The sequence below is a fragment of the Cyanistes caeruleus genome, chromosome 2 (assembly GCF_971803275.1).
Source record: "Cyanistes caeruleus chromosome 2, bCyaCae1.hap1.1, whole genome shotgun sequence".
Taxonomy (NCBI): domain Eukaryota; kingdom Metazoa; phylum Chordata; class Aves; order Passeriformes; family Paridae; genus Cyanistes; species Cyanistes caeruleus.
The window spans coordinates 100249650-100269490 of NC_141702.1; the positions used below are offsets into that span (position 1 = coordinate 100249650).

The following is a 19841-nucleotide window of genomic DNA, read 5'->3' on the forward strand; positions in this document are numbered from 1 at the left end:
AAATAAGCAGGTACTAGCTGTATTGGAATAATCAGGAGGAATCTAGGTCAAAATCAAAGCAAGACTGCTCTGTCCATTTGACAAAACTCACATGCAAACACAATAGCCATGTAAAAACAAAGAAGTTATCTGTAGCAGTTATTTCTGTTAGGACTGCTAAACAAGCCTGCAGACGTTGGCATACCTTGAGTAAAAGGCACTACTCCTTCTCTGTGACTTCTGAAAAGGCATTCAAAATCAATATAAAATTGCAATATTAGGAAATTTTATAATCATTATTTCAAAAAAAGCAGACTTGAAAGGGTCTCTTGTTCATGGGTAAATCTTCAGTTAGTTTTTCTAGTACCGGTGGTTCAATCGAAAGATTCGCCAACTGCCCCCTGGAGAAAACTGAAGATCTGCATTTAAATGGAGATATAGTATTTCCAAATGCACGGTACCTGCAAGGCAGATACTGTCAAGGTTTCTTAGTGAGTGGATCTCAAATTGTATTAGGTACATTTCAGCGCCGTAACTATCCCCATTTCATAGGGCTGGGGCTATTTCCACATCATTTTTTTCCTGTGTGCGTGCTTTGTAACATTTGTCCTGATAAGTCAAAATTAAACTGCCATCCACAACAAAGCCCTCACATAGCAACAACAAGGAATTACAACCTTATGCATAATTTTCTGATGGAGATGATGACGACTGTATTAGATGGCCTGACTGAAAATCTTAAATAATTGAAAACTCTGATGACTTAATAGAGTAGTGAGCTTGGTTTACAATGCAGCCAATTTAGAGCCATAAAAACACTGTGTAAAATGTTTATCTTGTGGTTGACCATTACATATCCTATTTATTATTCCAAAGTATTTCAACAGCATTTTTCTTCATCAATGTGGCTGCTGGCATTTAGCACCCACTCGCTAAATTCACGTGATTTTCCTGGAACAGCTTTAGGAAAAGAAAACAAAAATTTAGCAGATCACTACAAAACTGTTCCTTGTTACTATATGCCTCTTTTTCACATTCTGATTTGAACCGACTTCATGTGCTGCAAAATATGTTTGAAACCACCGAGGCTAAAATATAATAAATCAAAGCCATATTCGTGAAGTTAAAAAGACTGGTGCAACTACTGATCCTGACACATCAGAGAACCAAAAAAAAAAATCAAACCTCATGAATACTTTGTTGCTAATGTACATGAGTTCAAAGAGCAGTGTCCCTCTTAGGAAAACATCTTAATTTTCATATCAGAAAATCATCCTAACCTTCCAGAAAAGTTTTTACAATTATGCAAGGAAGGCAGAGAGAAGGTTTAGAGTGCAAACGACACTCGTGATGGGTTTCAGACACGCAGGCATTAGTCCAGGCAGCCTCTCACTGAAATTCAGGTTGCAATTGAAATGTCCCTGTAAACAAGGTTACTGCGAACGGCCCAAGATATCCTTCTCAGCAACACCTTCACCAGGAGCCCTTCAGCTGTCTACTTAGTTTGTTATACCTTATCTCACAGCCCTGACATCCTAATGCTGATTCAAATTCGGGATTCAAAATGAAAGATGAAATATCTCTAAGATCACTTAATATTGAAATACCATTGCAGTAATAAGTGGTGCCAGGCTGGAGATATGGATATAGTACTCCAGTGGTAACCTTTTAATTTCTGACAAAATACTCTGGAATAACTGTGATACTGCACAGACAGTTAATGCAATCGATTTGTTTTCCTTATTTTGATAATGAGCACGCTGAATGTCGTATTTACCTTCTCCTGCCCCCGGCACATTTTTAAAGTCCTCTAAAAGGAGACCTGCCAGATTCCTGCACCGACGTGAAACACCTCACACCACGGAGCCCCCCTCCCCAGCATGCTGAGCCCCAGCTACTTTGATGCTCCCAAGACAAGGAAGATCATAACCACATGAGTCGCTTCGTCATTCTAAGTCTTCGACTATTTTCAGTGGAAATGCTATGCACGCACCATGTATAATCTAATGTAGGTTATATTGTAAACTACTCCCATTCTGAAAGTGAGGGGAGGCACACTACACCAGAACATTTTGTCCTCTGAAATAAAACAGGGAAGTAATAATGAAATGTATCAAGCAAGTTTTATATGTTGTATTTTAAACAGTGTAGCTAATAAATGCCTAAAACTTTGGTGGGTTTATACAAAGGGCACTTGGATTTCCCTCCCAGTCACAGACAGTGAGACAGTGATAGGTTGAAGCGGGGGGGGGGGAAAGGGAGGGGGGGGGTGTAATCAATTTTTTCTGTTGTGTTATGTTTACTGTTGGAATACCCTTAATAGTATGAAAAGATACTATTCCAGGGGGTGGGGGTGCAGTGGGACAGGGGAATGGTATAAGGAAGGGGGAGAATTACAGAAGAGAGGCCCAAGCTGCTCAGTGCCTGCCCTCCCACACTACCATTCACCTTCATTTTCGTCTCCTTTATATTCTACTCATTTTTACTTGCCTCCCCCATTATTTAGTCATCTCTTAAATGCAGTCCTCTTTTCTCTGGGATCACGAAAAACATATTAACTAGAACCAGTACACAGAGTGCATCCCCTGCAGCACTTCAGCATGTACCTCCAGATCAGTCATGCCTTCATGGCATTAATGACCAGGGTGAAATTAAAAATAAAATTAATTAAAAAAAAAAAAAATTACAAAAGGGAAAAAAAAAACAAACTCCTCACCGCCAGGTCACACTCAGACCCCACAGGCAGCCGCTCCCCCAAACGCCCCCTCCTCCCCACGGCCGGCGCTGGGAGGGCCAAGTGCCAGGCGGAGCGGGCAGTGCGTGGACTTTGCACACTTTCCTTCGCCCCTCCTGATCCCGGCAGCGCGCGGCCCCGCCGCCTTTGTGTGCGCGCGTCCGCCCGCGGGTCCCGACACCCCGGCACGGGCGGCGCTGAGCGCGTCCCGCATGGGGCGGCCACGCCGCCGCTCCCGCAGCCCGCGGCCGGCAGCGCAGCGCCCTGACCCCCGCCCGCCGGGCACGGCTCCCTCTCCCCGGGCCTGCTCCGCTCCCGCCGGCCGCCCGCACAAGTGCTCCAGGAAGGAGCGAGCGGCGGGGGAGGGACGGGGACGAGGACGGGCCCCCCCGCCGGCCTCGCCCCGCGCCGCAGCCGGGACACTTCGGGGCTCCCGAGAGGGCACGGCGGGGGGGGCAGGGCGGCACGGGCAGCCACAGCCACAGCCACAGCCACAGCCACGCGCGCCCCGGCACCGGCTGGCAGAGTCCGGGCCCCCTGCTCCGCTCGCAGCCGCCCGAGCCACCCCGGGACCCCGGCCCCAAACTCTTGCTGGCTAAAGCCTCGTCACTTTCCCGGCACTCCTGACCCTGGGCGGGAGGGACACACACACACACACACACACACAAAACCTGCGGGGTAGGATCTGTCAGCAGCCAAAACATCATTCTCCTTCCCTTCTTCCCCCCAGCCCCCCCCCCCACCCCACACACACACCCGGGCCAGTAATTCTAAATAATTGTCCGAGAGGCGAGAGCCACTGAACCCCGGGTGGCCGGTGCTGTCGTGCGGCTTTTTCCAAAGCTGGATTTTTTGGGGGAATGACTCTGAGCAAGTGCAATTGGCAAGGGCTGAAGGTGGAATGGGGCGAGGGGGGTGGGGGGGTAGAGCGCTCCTGGCAGCGGCTCGTCTCCAAGCACAAACATGCCCCCCATGCAATGTCAGCTGGCGGGGGTGCGGGGGGGTGCGGGGTGCGGGGGCTCGCTTTACCTGGTCAGCTCAGAACCGCAGGCAGGTTAATCAGGTGAGTCGTCGGGGATTTTAAAGAAGCCGAAGCCGGTTTCTTTGCTAGGAAAGTCTACAACACCATGCAGGGACATTGCAAAATCTTTACACACGCCTCCTTTAACTGGGCTCCCGCGACCTCCGCCGGCGAGGGGGGAGCCGCCGGCGGGCGGGAGGCCGAGCGGCGCCGCGGCGGCGGCGTGGGGGGCGCGGGGGGCGGCGGCGGCGGCGGGCGCGGCCCGGCGGGCGGAGAGCGGCAGCGGGCGGGCGGCGGCGGCCCCGGCCCCGCGGCCCCGGCCCCGGCGGCGTCCCCGCGCCTCCCTGCCGCCTTGGTAGCGCCGGTCCGCACTCGGCCTGACCCGGGACGTCACGGCGCCTGCCTGTGTTCCCAATGATAACTTGGCAGGAGCAGGGGGAAGCGGCCGGGTTTTTCCTGGGCTCGTTACCGGGTACGTGCACGTTTCTTTCGCATGCGGAATTTTTTTTTGATTTTTTGTTTTTTTTAAGGCGCAGTAGCGAAAAGCCGGGACAGGAAATCCGGGGCGCGGCGGGGGCTGCCGCCCCGCGATGGTGGCGGCCGCTCGCCGGCGGGAGCGGGGCGCAGGCATGCGTTCATCTCCGTGTCTTTCATTTTACCTTCAGGGTGACATTCAGTGCCGGGCGAGCCTCGCCGGTCACCGCCACGTCCCACCTGGAAAAAACACAAACAAAACCACCGGGAAAAAAAACAAAACAACAAAACAAAACAAAACAACGACAAAAAAAAGGCGACTGCCGAAAAGGGGGGATGGGGAGGGAGGGGGTGCCGGCCCCCCACGGCTGGGATGCGGACGGCGGACGGGACACCTCGCCCAGGGGACGCGGGGACACACGCGCCGCCGGCCGCCAGCAGGCCATGTGCCGAGCGGGGGCGGGGGAGCGGGCACCGCACACACACACACACACACACACAGAACAAAATCAGAAAAAAAAAAAAAAAGAAAAGACGAAAAAGAAAAGCACACGGAATGCCAGAGGAGGCCGGGCGAGGAGCTAGGATGCCGCACCGCTGCTGCCGTGCAGGCCCGGTGCCGCGCCCCCCCCAGTCCCCTGCAAGGCTCTGCAGGGGAAGGCGGGGGAGCCCCCGGCGCTGTGCGCCCCACGGCCCCGCCGGGAGCCGGGGTGCCCGGGGGGGGCTGCGGGCCGGACAGCCCGGGCCGCACCGGGGCACCCGGCTGCGCAATGGCGTCACCGCCGAGGAGAGCCGAGGGCTGGCGCAGACCCTGGCACGGCTCGGTGAGGGGAGCCTGAGCCATCGCTCCCCACCTCTGCTGCTGGGGCAGCCGAGCAGCTGCTCCCGAAAGCAGGAGGGCTTGCGGTAAAGCAGAGCGAGCCGGGGCCTGCGGCAGCCCCGGGGCCGCTGTGACCGCCGAGCAGGCTGGCAGCGCTGTGCCCGGCCATGGCAGCAGCCACACGCATCCGCTGCCCTGGCTTCGTGTGCTTCGCAAAGCCAGATCCTGCAAATCTCCATGAACCTTCCCACTAAATTCCGAGGACATTTTCACGTGTGAGGCTTAACTCGCCTGCAAAAGTATTCCCAGAACTAGGCCTCACTTAAACTGTCTATGACAGCCTGAGTTTAAGCGCCTCTTCATCTAAAAGCCAGTTGTTACCCACACATTGCATCCCAAACTGCTGCAGCACCACACCACCTACTCGTGACCGCAGAGCGTCCCAGCAGAGCCCTGAGACAAGTTTCTCTCTTCTGTGCTGCTTTTCACACCACCTATTATAATAACAACAAGTTACAACATCGCCAATGCACAGGTAACTGGCGCAGCGGAGTTCGTGAAGGGATGCATGTGGCAGGGCTGAAGCTAAATTATTTTTGCAGCTGCCTCTGTTCAGCCTTAATATTAGCATTAATACTTTCATTTTCCTTATTTAAATGCAATAAAAGGGAAAAATGCCTTTGCTTAATTTTGTTACTAATCAGGTTTTGCAATTCCAGTTTTTACAAGGTGATAAAGTCAAGAAGTTAGTGTACATCTTTTCTGTTGCTGGGCTCAGTGCCCTCAGCAGCAGCGTATTTTAAATGGTAGGATCACCTATTGCAGCTGGGAAAAGAGTTGTGGGAAGAAAGAAATCATTCTTGGACTATTGTACAGTCCAAGCATCATTTTTAGAAGTCTGAAATTGAAAGCACTAGGTTGTTTTGTTTGGGGTTTTTTTTTTTTTTTTCCCTTTTTTAAACCCAAGCTACTCAGGATACTGTCTGGCTTGGCTAGAAAGACAAGTTTGCTACATGTTTCTGTTCTGGAATCATTTTGAACTGCTTTTACGCTAGATTCTTAACCTTTCTTTACTGTCTCAGCAGAGTACGGAGTACATAACTGATACATATTTTTGGGAGACTTGAAAAGCAGTGTGTACAGCTTGATTGTTGTCTGTATTTCGCCATTCATTTTTAAGTGAGGCTCTTTTGATTGATGTGAGGAATTTGTTTGAAAGGATGAAGGGTATGGCATAGCTGCCCAACATGCTACTTACAATTACACCATACCTCAGCTAAACAGGCATTTTTCATTGTGATTGTTACACCTTTAAAAGCAAATGAGTTAATCAAATTGCTATTTTTGGAATGCACTCAAAGGAACATTAAAATGCATTAATTTCATTAAAATAAATGAGCAGATAGGTAACAAAACAAGTATCAGCCAAATAAGCAAGATCTCAACTACTGAGCCAAATCCAGCCCTAGTGAAATCATCTGAGCTGTACTTGTCTACAGCACATTTAATTTGGCTTCTGCAGTCACACAGCTGACGCTTTATTTGGTTTTCAGAGGTGTGTATATTAAAAATGTGTGAGCCGTGCTGCTTCTCCAGCGTGATTAGCCACTGAAGTTAAATTCACCTGGTTCCCATTTAGCTCTGCTGTGCAGTCCTATCACACTTGCAGTTTTTGGTGTGCGTACACACCTGAGATGCAGAGAGGCATTCCCAGCCCCCATGTTGGTCTAAGGGACGTGAGTTGTGTCTGAAGTGAGGGTGTGATGAGGTGGATTTCAGCAGAGGCTGTTCACAACCAGCTGCATATATATATGCTCCAGTTAATAGGCTGTACTGGAGTCTCTGCTACCATCTTTCATTACTGCTGTTACTCATGCCAGTGAGAGTAAAGGAAGGCTTGGTGTGTCTGTAATCACACATTAATTTGCTATGTAGATATATCCTAAGAACCTTTCAACCCAGGAAAATTATGCTGGAATAGGGTTGGATGTGAGTGTAAAGCAGAACTGTGTACAGATAGTTTATTCATTCCGGAATGGCCAAGTTGTTTCCTGGTTTCACTTAATCCACTTTCAAAGTGGATTAATGTAATTCAAGAAACTGAATTCTTACACTGGCATAAGAGTTGTCTACACATGGGTTTACTCAAACATAATTACTGCAGTGTACCTAATAAGTATCTTGAAATAATTCAGTGTGTAGATGAGCCTAGAGTCCCACAGGTGAAAAAAACCAGAATTTAGCCATTTTCTACAACATAAAGGTTAATTTAGCCCAACATTTGACCTACTTCTTTCCTCATGAAGCACATTTAATTCATTATAGGTTTTTCTTCCTTAACAAAAACCCCACAATAGAAATGTATTTATGATCAGTTTCAAGATAGCGATGCCATGTGCACTCCACTAAAAATAAACAATTTAACCAGTGTATACTCCAAATAATATTTTCAACTGCTCTAAATAGATTAAAAGGTTCTTTACTGGAAGAAATACCAGCTTCTCAGTCATAAATATTTTGAGTGGGCTATTCCAAACAAAAGGAAAACAAACCCCAAGCTCCGCTCTGCCCTCTGAGACACCCACAATCCATTTGACAGCATTCCATTCATAGCAATAGCACCCAGTCTGACTCAGCAATATTAGTTCCTGAATGAGGAACCTCACAGACTCACACAGAAGGGTTTGCAGAACAACAGGGCCTTCAGGAGGCACCTTAAGAATAGAGAGCTAATTTATGGTTTGCTTACAGAGGTCTGAATCAGAGAGAACCTACCTGAAACCCAGGCAGCCTCTCTGCCACTGCTCTGAATCAGGTGTATTGCATCACTGGCATACAGGAAAGTGACTGAACCGATAATGAGGACATGCGAGGTATTTTGTGACCTTGTGCCAAGCGCAAAGTTTGTCAAACGGCATTAAGTGTCATTCCATGCCAGACATCCATGGAAGAGAGGTGATGCTCTTATGTGAATGAAGCCTCCTAAACTTTAAATTTAACTTTTAATTTAAATTTCATGTTTGTTAGTTTGCTTTTGTTGAAGGAAGGGGGGGGGGGGGGGGTGGAGCCAAACGAAAACTAGATGAGGTAGGAATTATATAAGCTCAGGTAGTAAACCAGACAATTTTTTGAAAGAAGCATAAATACAGAAGCCAAATGATACAAATTGCTGACCCTTTAAACATTGACATGGAAAAAGCCATTAAAAGCTATGAAGATGAAAAAAGTCCAACTTCTACTTTGTGTCAAAGGCTGCAATGTGTCACACATTACAGAGGGTAACCCAGGGTCTTCCCTTACGCAGATCAAGTAGTCCCAGCTACTCTGTGTAACAGGGAGTGATGCCCACAGGATTCTCATTTTGTGATTACAAGCATGGCTTTTCCCTCCCGTGCTTGTCTTGGTTAAGGATATAGGGAATGGATTTCACCTAAAACTCCCTCATGCTAAACCTGCTTATTTAAGTAAGAATAATTCTGGTAACAAGATAAGCATTGGCTGAAGAAGGTAAATGTGGAGAAACGTAAACAAGAAATCAAGTATTTAAATTCTGTGGTGCTGAATGACTTTGACCATGAGTCTTGATATTAAGGCTCAAATACTAAGCCTGGTATTAAACTCAGATTGAAGACAATGAGAGTTTTATATGAGCATGCCTGATCTGAAATCCTACTTGAGTAAAAGAAATAGATAGGATTACTGTACACTCTGCTTCCGCTGAGAGGTCTCTGAGCGTTGGATCCACCTGCAGTGCTGGGGTATCCTGGCTCTCCCCCACTCCTGTCATTACAGGGGCATTACTCATCCAGAGAGGAAGGTGTCTTTAAATCCCCAAGACGATTGGCACAGCAAACGCAAGAGGAAATCTCAGCGCACGGCCAATGCCAGGCAATGAAGGATCCTCTGTGGGAGTTGGTTAGTAGTGCCAATGTTTGATATTTGTCGTAACAACCACCGACTGTTTTGTTTTTTGTTCTAACAATGTGAATTATGCATTAAACATTAATACAAGTGAGTGTACTTTCTTTTGATCTTCAAGCATAATCATTTCTAATGAGAGCTTATACATGAGCATTGAAACAAATCCCTGAGTCATGTGAATTTACATTGGTTTTACTCTGTGGGAAAGATCCCACATGAGTTACTCATGTCTGTAAAACATAACATACTTAGAAGAAAAAAAATGAGCTTGCATTTGTCTGTTGGAACATAAATATCTGCGTAGACATTTGGCTTGTGCCCTAGCAGTAATGAAACATTAAAAAGCTAATTTATCAGAGATCAGGATTCAGGGTGGGGCCCTCAACTAATGTGAGATCCAAGTCTGCTCGTAATAAGCTCACCTCTTAGTTTCTACCATCTGGCTTCTTACAAGAGTTGAGTCTAGAATCAGAGGAATTTGAACTAGCTCTAACTAAAGGGATCAGAATTTGGCTTGCTTGATAGAGATAAAAGTTGCCAAACTGCCATCACCAAGTTATGATATGCCAATCCATGGCAAGCAAACTCTGCAGTGCTAAGTGGCACCTCTCCAAATGCCCTTGACAGCCAGTGCAGGCCGGACACACTGTAGAACCTGCTTGGCCATGTTTAATATCTGCACTTCTTAAAACAACAGTCACAAATGGTGCATTCCATAAAAACATAAACACTGTGGATTGTGCAACTGCCAAGACAGTTATTTAAAATGCAAACAGAATTTAAGCCCTTTCCCCTTTGACACGCTGCACAAATATTAAACCAACAAGTGATTAACAGTCTGCACTTCATCAGCCGTGCTGTGTGTGCAAGGGACAGGCAGCACACTGGGGGAAGTACAGGTGCAAAGCAGTACGTGATGGGTTCTCATTCCTGGGGGTGCAGGTACTCACTACAAGATTTCCAGAATGCCTCTTGCCTTTCCAAACAGACCTCAATGCCAAAGGTTGCAGGAGGTGGCTGTCAAGAAGGTATTATATTTAATGGCAGATAGAGCCTATCTATGATTAAGGTCATATCTCAGGAATTCTCAGAAGCCCATTAATGTATTTTATTCTTAATGTGTAAGTGCTAAAGGAGTCCTGGAAGCCAGAAATCCAGGATTACCCCATATAATTCAATGTTTTCACAGGAGGCTATACTCATGCTCTCTGCTGCTTCCCTTCTCTTGCCTGAATTATCATAAATACTGATGGTAGAGCTTCAAAAGTAGAGTGGAAGCAGCCTATGCATAGAATAGTTTATAGACTGGAGGAAGAGCAAACACAAAACCCTTCATCCCTGGACTTGAATTCTCAAACTGCTTTGTTTTATATAATGACAGAGGAACTGATACTATTGCAGTAGAGAAGAAAGCACCCAAGACACTCCACTATGTAATCCCAACACTTTGTATTAATTACCTTCCCTAAGGTTGCACAACTTCACCTGGCGTGTTAAGTTGAAAGATGGATAGGTCAATATTGGGTCTTAAATAATTTTGCATAGAAGGACCTCAACTCCATCTAGACTCTGATGAAGCACATTGACATTATCCACCTATAAAAGTTCAGTGAGTCTTCTGACTTTTCAGAATGTGTCAGTCCATCCCCAGGCACACACAAAAAGCTGTGCTTGCAAAGATGGGATAGATACAGGTAGAAAATGGTGTACAGAAGCATGTAGGGAGGCCTCTCTAAGCATCAGCCAGGGTTACAAAGCATGCTGGCCCATGGGTTCCCAGGCTGTATTCACAGCCCTGGAATGCCTGCTGGAAACACTCCCCTATAATTTAGCTCATTTGGCGTGCATTAAAGATGCTCATTTCTAGACCCCTAAGTGAAATGTGATACTGAACTCATTCTTCCTCTTACACCAGCAGATGGCCAGGAGGGCGATGGGAAGGAGAGAACACCAGTTTTAATCCAGTTGTTTGTGATGGAAAACTATGAGAGGAGTGAAAAGACCTTATTCCGCAGACCAAGGCATTTACTTTATTTAACTGCCTAACCTCAGTCAGAACACTAAATTCCATTACTCTAGATGAATGTTATGGTATGGTGAAGTCTTATTTGATAATTACCTGGTCAGAACCACAGACTAGAAACAAGATATGCAGCCAGTGAAAGCCCAGTGGAGTCACTCCAGTTTATACTAGCTGAGAATCCAATCTTCAATTTTGAATAAAAAATTTGAGAAGTTGCATTTTTCCATGGCATTTTGGTCATATTATACAGGAAAAAAAAAAAAAAAAAAAAAAAAGGAAAAAAGAGGCAAGAAAATAAAAAATGTAGCTATTTATATAACCAAGACAGAAGCAGAACCAATGTGAAATCTTTAGCCATGAAATTCTACATCCAAATTATTGGGTATTAGGTGTTGGTGCCATGTGGATTACTGCTTAAGTTTAGGGCAGCAAGGTAAGCTCATTTTCTTGCCTCTGTCTTTTCAGTCACCATTAGGGCTGCAACCTTCCCATCCTCCAGGGAGAGGGAGAGAAGTTACACAATGGGTGTTTTTCCATGGGCGGATGTCTAAATGTGAAGGGAAACAATTGAATTTTAATGACAATTTTGAGACTCTTGAAGTTAATTTCTGGGCAGTGCAGAAATTAGTGGGGTTTGCTGCTGCCAAGAGTGGCATGTTCTCCTCTCCTGGTATTAGCAGGACTACAGGTCTCAGCTTTTGGTAGAAATAACTCCCAAAATAGCAGGTCCTTCTCTCTTGCCTTCTCTCACAAGGGAGAGCAAGAGACATGCTGCTGCCAGACTCAACCAAGTGTCAGTGCAGAGCAGTGGCTGCAAAAACCAGGGTAACTGCACCAGATTTACACTACCAGAGATGTGTTCTCATTAGGTATTTACAGTATAGTAGCATTATCTGGGGTGGAATGGTGAATTTGTTAGGTGCTTCACAAAACCTTTAACCAGAAAAAGTTCCTGCATCCAAAAGCTCTACAAAAGTGATTGCAGAAGGAGAGTGCCAAACAATAGGATATCCTGGGGATGGCCAGTGATTGCAGCAAAGGCAGCCAGCTATGAAGGCTTTTCCTACACTCAGGGTAATGTTAATTCTGCCAAGGAGACAAGTTATTTCCTTTTCAGCTATGCTATTTCCACTCCATTACTGAATCATGGTTTGTTAATAGCTTACAAACATCAAGTTTAAAAAGCTTTAGGAACTTTGTCATACCTAAGACAATATGTACCGATTTATCAATTTCTATAAAAATACATGATCCAATAGGTTTTGGTGTTGTGGTTGTCAGGGAAGGGTTTTTTAATGCCTTTAATAAAGAAGGGATAATTTTGGTCTTGTTTTTTTCTTCTTAGAAGATTCAGAAAGGAATAAAAAGGATAATCCCAAAATCTGTATATATCTACTTGTAGATAGCAAATCAGAAAATAAAAGATGCTTCAAAATAGCACCAGTAATTTAGTCTGCTCTGTAGTTGGATGATAGAATGTCAAGCATTTTCACCAAAGGCACGAGACCCACTACAGAGGACTGTCTTTTCAATTTTGGGCTATGCAATTACAGCCCCAAACAGGTCATGGAAGGGATCAGCCTTCCCCATGTTACCCCTCTGGTCAGATGGCAGCTCCAGCCAAAAGGAAAAAAGAAAAGAGGACAGCCGTAGCCACCTGGCACTGCCTTTTTGCACGGAAAAAAGCAGGCAGGGAAGGAGGGACCTGGTATCCAGCCAGGTGTGGCAGGACTTAATAGCCAGGCTGCCAAGCTGGAGCTCATCTTCTGAATGGGATTCTGCCGGGGAGGGCACGGAGAAGGTAACATTGGGAAACTGCTTCCCTTGCAAAGATCTCTGTGTCCCCGTTTAGCCTCTCCCATGAGATGGCCAAACATGCCTCTTACTTGGCAGAAAATTTTTCAGCCTGGTACCGAGTATGTTATTGTGTCCCTCAGCCCTCTACAAGGTGTTCATAAAACATTGTCGCTTAAGTGTTCCTGAAGTTCTCTCACATTGCAGCCAGTTCTTATTTCAGTTACAGAAGAATTAAAAGAAACATTAGGGAGACTCACATTACTGACTGATACCAAACCATTTTTTCCTAACACAGTTTTTTATATACAATACCCAGAGTTTAGCTGTATCCATTATTTCCTTCTTAGGAAAGGAAATTATTTCTCCAAGGGTGATTTTACTTACAGCAAATTTTTGCACTGTACTACTGGATACTATGGTACAGTTCCTTGCTCTAGAACAATTTCACTAGTTTAGAAACTCCACCATAATGTTTTGCCACTAGATTTCTGCTGAGAAGTAGAGACACTAGCTTACAAACACCCCTTCCAAGTCCTTACAGAGCCTTCCTGACTTATGCTTATCAGGCTTGCACACACAGCTAAGTCTCTGTGCCCCTGCTCTGAGCTCTTGGGACACGGATGCTCAGTTAAGACTACAGAAAAAGGACAAGCATGGCCATGATCAGCACACAACCATTTCAATGGCTGTTAATGTAAAAACATCTCTAACCTTACTTACTATAGCCAGATAAATGGTAGGAGACATACTTTTGTATGAACCGATTTATTTTTTTCTTTTTAACTCTTTTGTATGAGTAATGATTTTTGAGAGGTTGGTGTAGTCATGTTCAGTTGTTACGAAGCTGATGCTTCACATTTCTACCTGTACAGATGGGATATTGCATTTCTAAGTTACCAAGACCACTTAAACATCCAGAAACAATTTCCTCTATTCCAGCAGTAGTTGCCGCTTCTCAGGACAATTCTTTAGGTACAAGTCTAGTAGAAATGGCCCTTCACTATTTTCCACTACAGCTCAGGTTTTCTGCCTCAGCTTTTATGCAGCTGTGAGCATGTACCAAATAGGATGCTAGTTTTCATCTCCTCAGTCCAAGAAATGCTATGCAAGAGTAATTCCATCTGATGTCACATAATTCTGCTCTTGCACTTAGAAATACAGGAGTTGACAGTCAAGAAGTTCTTTGGGTGCTGGAAAGATTAATAGGTCTTCCAATTCTCATACAGGTGACCACAAAGTACAAGCATTATAGACATTTGATGAATGAAGGGTTGCCACCAAATGAAGCTCTAGAGGAAATCATTGAAACAAGGTTTAAGGAGTTTGTGAAGGCACTGTGAAATGAATGCACTTTATGAGGCTACAGTGTGTGTGTAGAAGGTATATGCAACCTGCTCTGTATTCCTAAAATGATCACCAATACATGATCAGGAACTTGGGCTTCTGAGAGTCATTTCTCTCTCTGTGTCTCAGTTCCCTTATATGAAAGTCAGGATTAGGTCTTTGGTGCCCCTTGGATGAACAGAACAAATTCACCTGTTAAATGTCCAGTGTTAGTCAATCACAGGTTTACCACATCTTTTCTACCCAAACATTTAAAACTATTAATATCAAAATAAGCCACTCAAAAATTAGTAAAGATTGCAGAAGTCCCAGATTGTGGAACATGAATCTCAGTGATTTCAATGGATGTGATGCCAGCCTCAGAGATAAGATTAACTTTGACATGAAAGATCCTACCACTCCAATGACAAATGATCTGTTCGGCATTTTCTGTTAGTTCAGGAAAGATCTATGCCAGTCCCATCACAGTCCCTCAGCTATTGTTCCCCCCCCACTTTGAATATTTTCCTATGAATGCTGCTTGCTACCTAATAAACAATCGAAAAAACTTCAGATGCCAGCATTCTATGCTTGAATTTATTGTATGTTTTTTCCCCTTAAATAATTTTTATTTTGAAATATTGATGAAAATTTATCTGCCGGGTAATCAGGAAAGGAACTGAGATATAATCCTGTCATTATAGTCACTCTCACTTACATGAGTCTACTACAGGTGATCCTTTCTTACATAAATGCAGTTATGCTTAAGGAAAGTTAGATGCTACATTTTCAGTAATTTCTTTCTTCTACCAAGACAGATAACATTGGATGCATAAAGTTCCTCTTTTATGTGGCACTTCCTTTAAAGCAAGATTGTCCCCTTGAGTAAATTTTTCCTTGGCTGTAATGTGATATATATATACACACATCTGTATCTGTCAAAGATATCTATATTTATCTATCACACACCACTGGAAGATGTTATTACATATTGGAAAAAGAAAAACTAAAAGGACATATTTCTCTACTCAGTGTTTAAGAGAATTTGGTATCACTGAATTTAGAAGCCTAAATTCCTTTTTTTTGCAGCAGCAGCTGAATACACCACCCACCCCAGCAGCACCTGATATCAGTAGCAGTTCATGTATGTGTGTAGCTGCAAAACCTTTTGATATCCAGGTGTCACTGGAAACCATCAGTGGATTACAGCACTTTTTTTTTTACATATGTAAAAGATGCAATCAGCCTAAAAGTATTCAACATTTTCTATAAGGACATGTTGTGAAGAATTCCAAGTGTCTTTTGAACATGGAGGAGTCACTACCCTGTATCCTACTAAAATGCATACTACTTCCAACATTTTTCAAGTAGACAAAATTAATATGGAGGGAGGAGGGAAGAAAATTGTTCATAGAAAATTCAAGTTAGAGAAAAAAAAATAAATTCTTATTTATAGTTCAGAGATCTGTGCTGTTTTAATTCCTCCTTTAAAAAACTACTTTAAATTACAAATTGCAAGCCTGTTTCAGATATCTTGCTCTTCTTGCGAATACAAAAATATGAAAGAATAAGGTAAAAATTAAATAGTGATTTAATTTGTTCAGAAAGCATTGAGTGATAAGCATCTGCACAGAATTACATAGCTCAGTCCTACTTGAAAATTTTTCTAACTGGAAGAAAACGTTCAAGTTCCTCACCCATTTTAACAGCTGTCATAAATGGATGTTAAACTTAGCAGCAGCAGTTCATTGGCAGCTTCCCAAGACTGGCATCAATGTAGGAATTTGTATTTGATATGAATGAAAAAAAACCCAAAACATTGTTAATGCTGTGTTTGAATGAAAGTTTGAAATAGTTAAGTGCAAAACACCACAGATGCCACTCATGGACATGATAACTATTTCAGGGGAAAGGGAGGAGGGAAAACTTCCTACTGCATGATGAAAAATATAGAAGTAGAAATATTTGAAGCAATGAAGGCCTGGAACTACAGCTTTCAGCAAAGAAGATGATGTCAGTTCTGTGTATTTTTTGCACAAGGAAACCAAAATGCTGGCTGGGATTTCTGAGCATTTCCACAACCCAAGCAGTAAGAGGAAGCTGTTCAAAATCAAGAGTTCTAGTGTTAACTGCAATGAAAACAGACCAGAGCCTTTATCTTAATCAGTTACTTAGAATGAACTGATACTGATTTATCATCTTTTCTCCCTCCATGTTTAGAGCCAGAGCCACTTACACATTACTGATGTGTTTTCAAAATCCCACACATGGGCAACAACATGCACTTCTTGCAAATATTTTGAGGGAAGGGACTGCCTGTATGTTGCTAGTGCTGTACTTCAGGGTCATGAGTCATTAAGAAGATATGGAGAAATATTTATTTTTGTCCTTTGAATAAGAAGTCTTTTGTGACAGAATATAAACTCGTGGAGAAGTAGTTTCTAAGTTTATTGTTACTACTCTATTTATTAAGAATGACAAATTTTAAAACAGCTGAAATACTTAGATGGAAACATGTCATTATCTCCAGTATTTTCTGCAAATGTTCAGTCAACGTCCTAATTATATTCCTGTCCAATATAATGAAATGAGCTCTAGCTCTCTCCATACATGACATAGCAGTAAGAAAAAAGAAAATATCTAAATGCTATTTATTCGGCAACTGAATCTTAGCCGAAGTGAACTACTGTTTACTATGGTTAGTGATAACTTTACACATATAGTAAGCACATAAGGCACTTGTAACATTTGAAAGCCTGAGATTTGTATTATCCTGGAGGCTTTTTTAATTTAATTTAGGTATATACTGACAGAATTAAACACAGGCATTTACAGGAAAAATGAAAATTGTTAGGGCTGAGATAAGCAAATAAAAGAAAATAAATACAAAGTAAAGTTAGTAATGCTCTATTCTCAACAAAATTCTTATAGTTATGTGCTCTCCTTTCCCTTCTAGCAATATGTAATTCTCTGCAGGGATATCAAGGGGACCATTCTCTCCATTTTCCTAAAGTTAGCAAGCCAACATCTGCTAAATGCAGTACAACATGCTGTTTACCTTTGTTTTAAACTTGAAGATTTTCCATTTAAAAACTGTATAAATGAATCAGTATTCATTCACACCTATGCCTAGAAATATCCATTACAAAGCAAACAATTCTCATTTTTAATCTCCTCATTCTGATTTTATGCCGTATTCCTCTGCACTGTTTGGAATCACTCTGGATATATTAACAAATGCAAGGAAAGTAAAACAAAAGACAATGGGGATTTTCCCCTCATTTTCTGCAAGTATTTATTGACAGAGAAAGATGATAAAAATCCGGAGTAAAAGGTCTTGCCTGACATCTCCTTTAAACTCGGTAGTTTAACAAACTGCTACGAAACAGAAGTTTTGTCCCCTGCTCCAAAAACCAAGATGACAAAATCCCAAACTATATGTTTGGATTTGCCTTCTAAAATCCTGTGGAATATTTAATAACTTGTATTTGATGGCAGAATTTCCAATGTAAATAGTAGGGGGTTGTCTGTTTTGTTTTGATTTTTCAAAATATATATACATTTCTCATCTGCTGAAAGGAAATCTGCCTACATCAGCAAAAAGTACAGATAAAAAGAAAATACTAATTAACATGAAAAAATGCAACCACCCTTTCTTTAGTGAATGCTTTTGAATCAGAAAATATTTTTTCTCATGCTGCAGCAGAAACCCTGTATTTGAACGAGCACCCACTAACATTGCTTGTCCCTCTAATTGTCATCATTACTAAGACAGAAGCAGCCTTTGTTGATCACACAGAGCATTCTCTAAAATCCATTTTTCCAATCAGGTTTTTATTCTCCTTCTCACCCGTCTGCTTTTATTTAGTTTTGAGCACAGTTACAGCTGTACTTGGGTTAACTTGTGGCAGTAAGGCATTTGCAGAAGCTGTTGCTCTCAGTAACGTTGGCTATTGCTGATTACAGCATTGCTTAAGGCAGATTCCTTGTTCTAAATGGCATTGAACATTTTTACCTGGGTATTGCAACACCACATTATGAGCACTGGGATATAAACAGAACAGTAAGCAGTGTTGCTGGCCTCTGGATTTAAGCCATAAGCCAGTAGACTTGTGTGTGGAGACACAGCTAGAAAATTGAGCTGTCACCAAAGTATCTGATACAATGTCTGTATCTTTCCCTAATTTGCTACTGACCAATTATTACATTCAACTCTGAATCACGGTCCTAAATAATAAAGATCAGAGTTTTCATGGACATCTTCTGTGTTTGAGTTGCTACCTTGAAATAGCTAAAGCTGTGTTTTACAGTTGCAAGGTTCCCAGATTTCTCACTGGGATTGTATGCCTTCAACATCAGAAAAAACAAAGCCAGAACAGGCCCCACGTCACCTCAAATCAAACCCCATGTCATTGGAAAAATGGATTTAACCTCTGCCAGAATGATGGGCTGAATCCCTATAAGTGTATTCACATTAAACAAATCCTACTCTAGAACATATGTTTAGTCAATCCCAATCTGATCTCACCTCATTTCTCAACTTTGTTGAGTACCAGAAGAAAAAAAAAAAAAAAAAAAAAAGCTATACAAATTCTGGACATTTAACACATCATAATAAACATTTGTGGTATTTTTATGTAATGCAAAACTACTGCAAATACAATATTTTCTTAAATAATTGTATAGGATCTCTACCTATGTAAGAACAGCAAATATTTGTTGACATTCTCATGATTACAAGAATTAGATTGATTCAGCTTTTAAGGGCTACAATCAGCCATGATATGCTCAGTTATAAAGATGGGAGCACAGCAACGCTGTTAGGGAAGCGAGCTGGAGTTCAGGACTCTGATCTGGCTCTGTCTGTAACCTGCTGTGACCTACTCCAATGCAAGATATCAAAACTTCCTTTCTCACACCAGCTTTCCTGATACCTAACTCCCCCAAATAAAGCGTTTTCCTACTTTCATGTATCAGGAGGAGAGGTAAGAATCCTGTGATAACAGATACTTTGGAAGTTACTGGGATATCTTAGTGCAAGGCAAAATAAGCTTGTAGTTCTCTAACATTTAATAATGATTAATAAAGAGGGGATAAGACTACTGCAGATGGTAGCAGATAAAGATGTTTCCTTTTCCAAAGAAGTTTATTGTCACTACCGAGCCACACTGCAATCTCCCATTAACCACGTTAAACCTGTTTTTTAAGCTGTGATGCTGCTCTATGAAGACAGTCCATCAACTTTGAAATTAAGCCCCAACTTGTTTAACTCCTGACAACACTTTACCATAGTCCTATCAAACAAACACGAAAAACAGCAAAAATACAGTGATGGAGACAAAGCCATTCTGAGATTGTGCATCCCAAACCAATATGTGTGCCCTAAAATCTAGCATTCAGAAAACTTTCATTTGTGTCACCAACTGCCTCATCTCATTACGACGTGCTCGCCAATTATTTTCTTCCCTTTCCCACCCGAAAGGGCAGAAAGGACGCTTGTTTAAATGGCGAAAGGAGTGCCCGGTCCCCCGGTGCTGTGGCTGCAGGAGCCTTCTCTGCCTCAGCATCACTGCGAGCACGGCCCTCCCGACCCCTCTCGCAAGCGGACAACGCTGCGGGATCTGGGGAATGGCTCTTAGCCCTGGGAAGGGACCCTCACCCTCTTTCCTTGCTCAGACATCCACTTATTGTCATTTCTCAGCCTTCGGGAACTTTGCTGCGCACCAGCAACCCCTCTGGAAACTTCGAG

The 19841-nt window shown here is 43.2% G+C and overlaps 1 protein-coding gene and 1 pseudogene across 37 annotated transcripts in view; one reads left to right on the forward strand and one right to left on the reverse strand.

The window, feature by feature from the left end:
- Positions 1–19841, reverse strand: part of ESRRG (estrogen related receptor gamma) — a 392986-nt gene that overhangs the window by 367356 nt on the left and 5789 nt on the right. For 20 of the 36 annotated variants that reach the window (XM_086878720.1, XM_086878708.1, XM_086878693.1 and 17 more), the window contains exon 1: positions 3743–3903. The exons of 11 other annotated variants lie outside the window; for them this stretch is intronic. The gene's annotated coding sequence lies outside the window, so the exon portion shown is untranslated. Of the gene's footprint in view, positions 1–3742; positions 3974–4393; positions 4519–19841 lie in introns of those variants that run through there. 5 more of the 36 variants (XM_086878719.1, XM_086878712.1, XM_086878703.1 and 2 more) reach the window with 5 other exon arrangements.
- LOC147655038 (uncharacterized) lies at positions 4545–15552 on the forward strand (annotated as a pseudogene). The gene has a single exon (XR_015283725.1). The product of XR_015283725.1 is annotated as an uncharacterized LOC147655038 (transcript).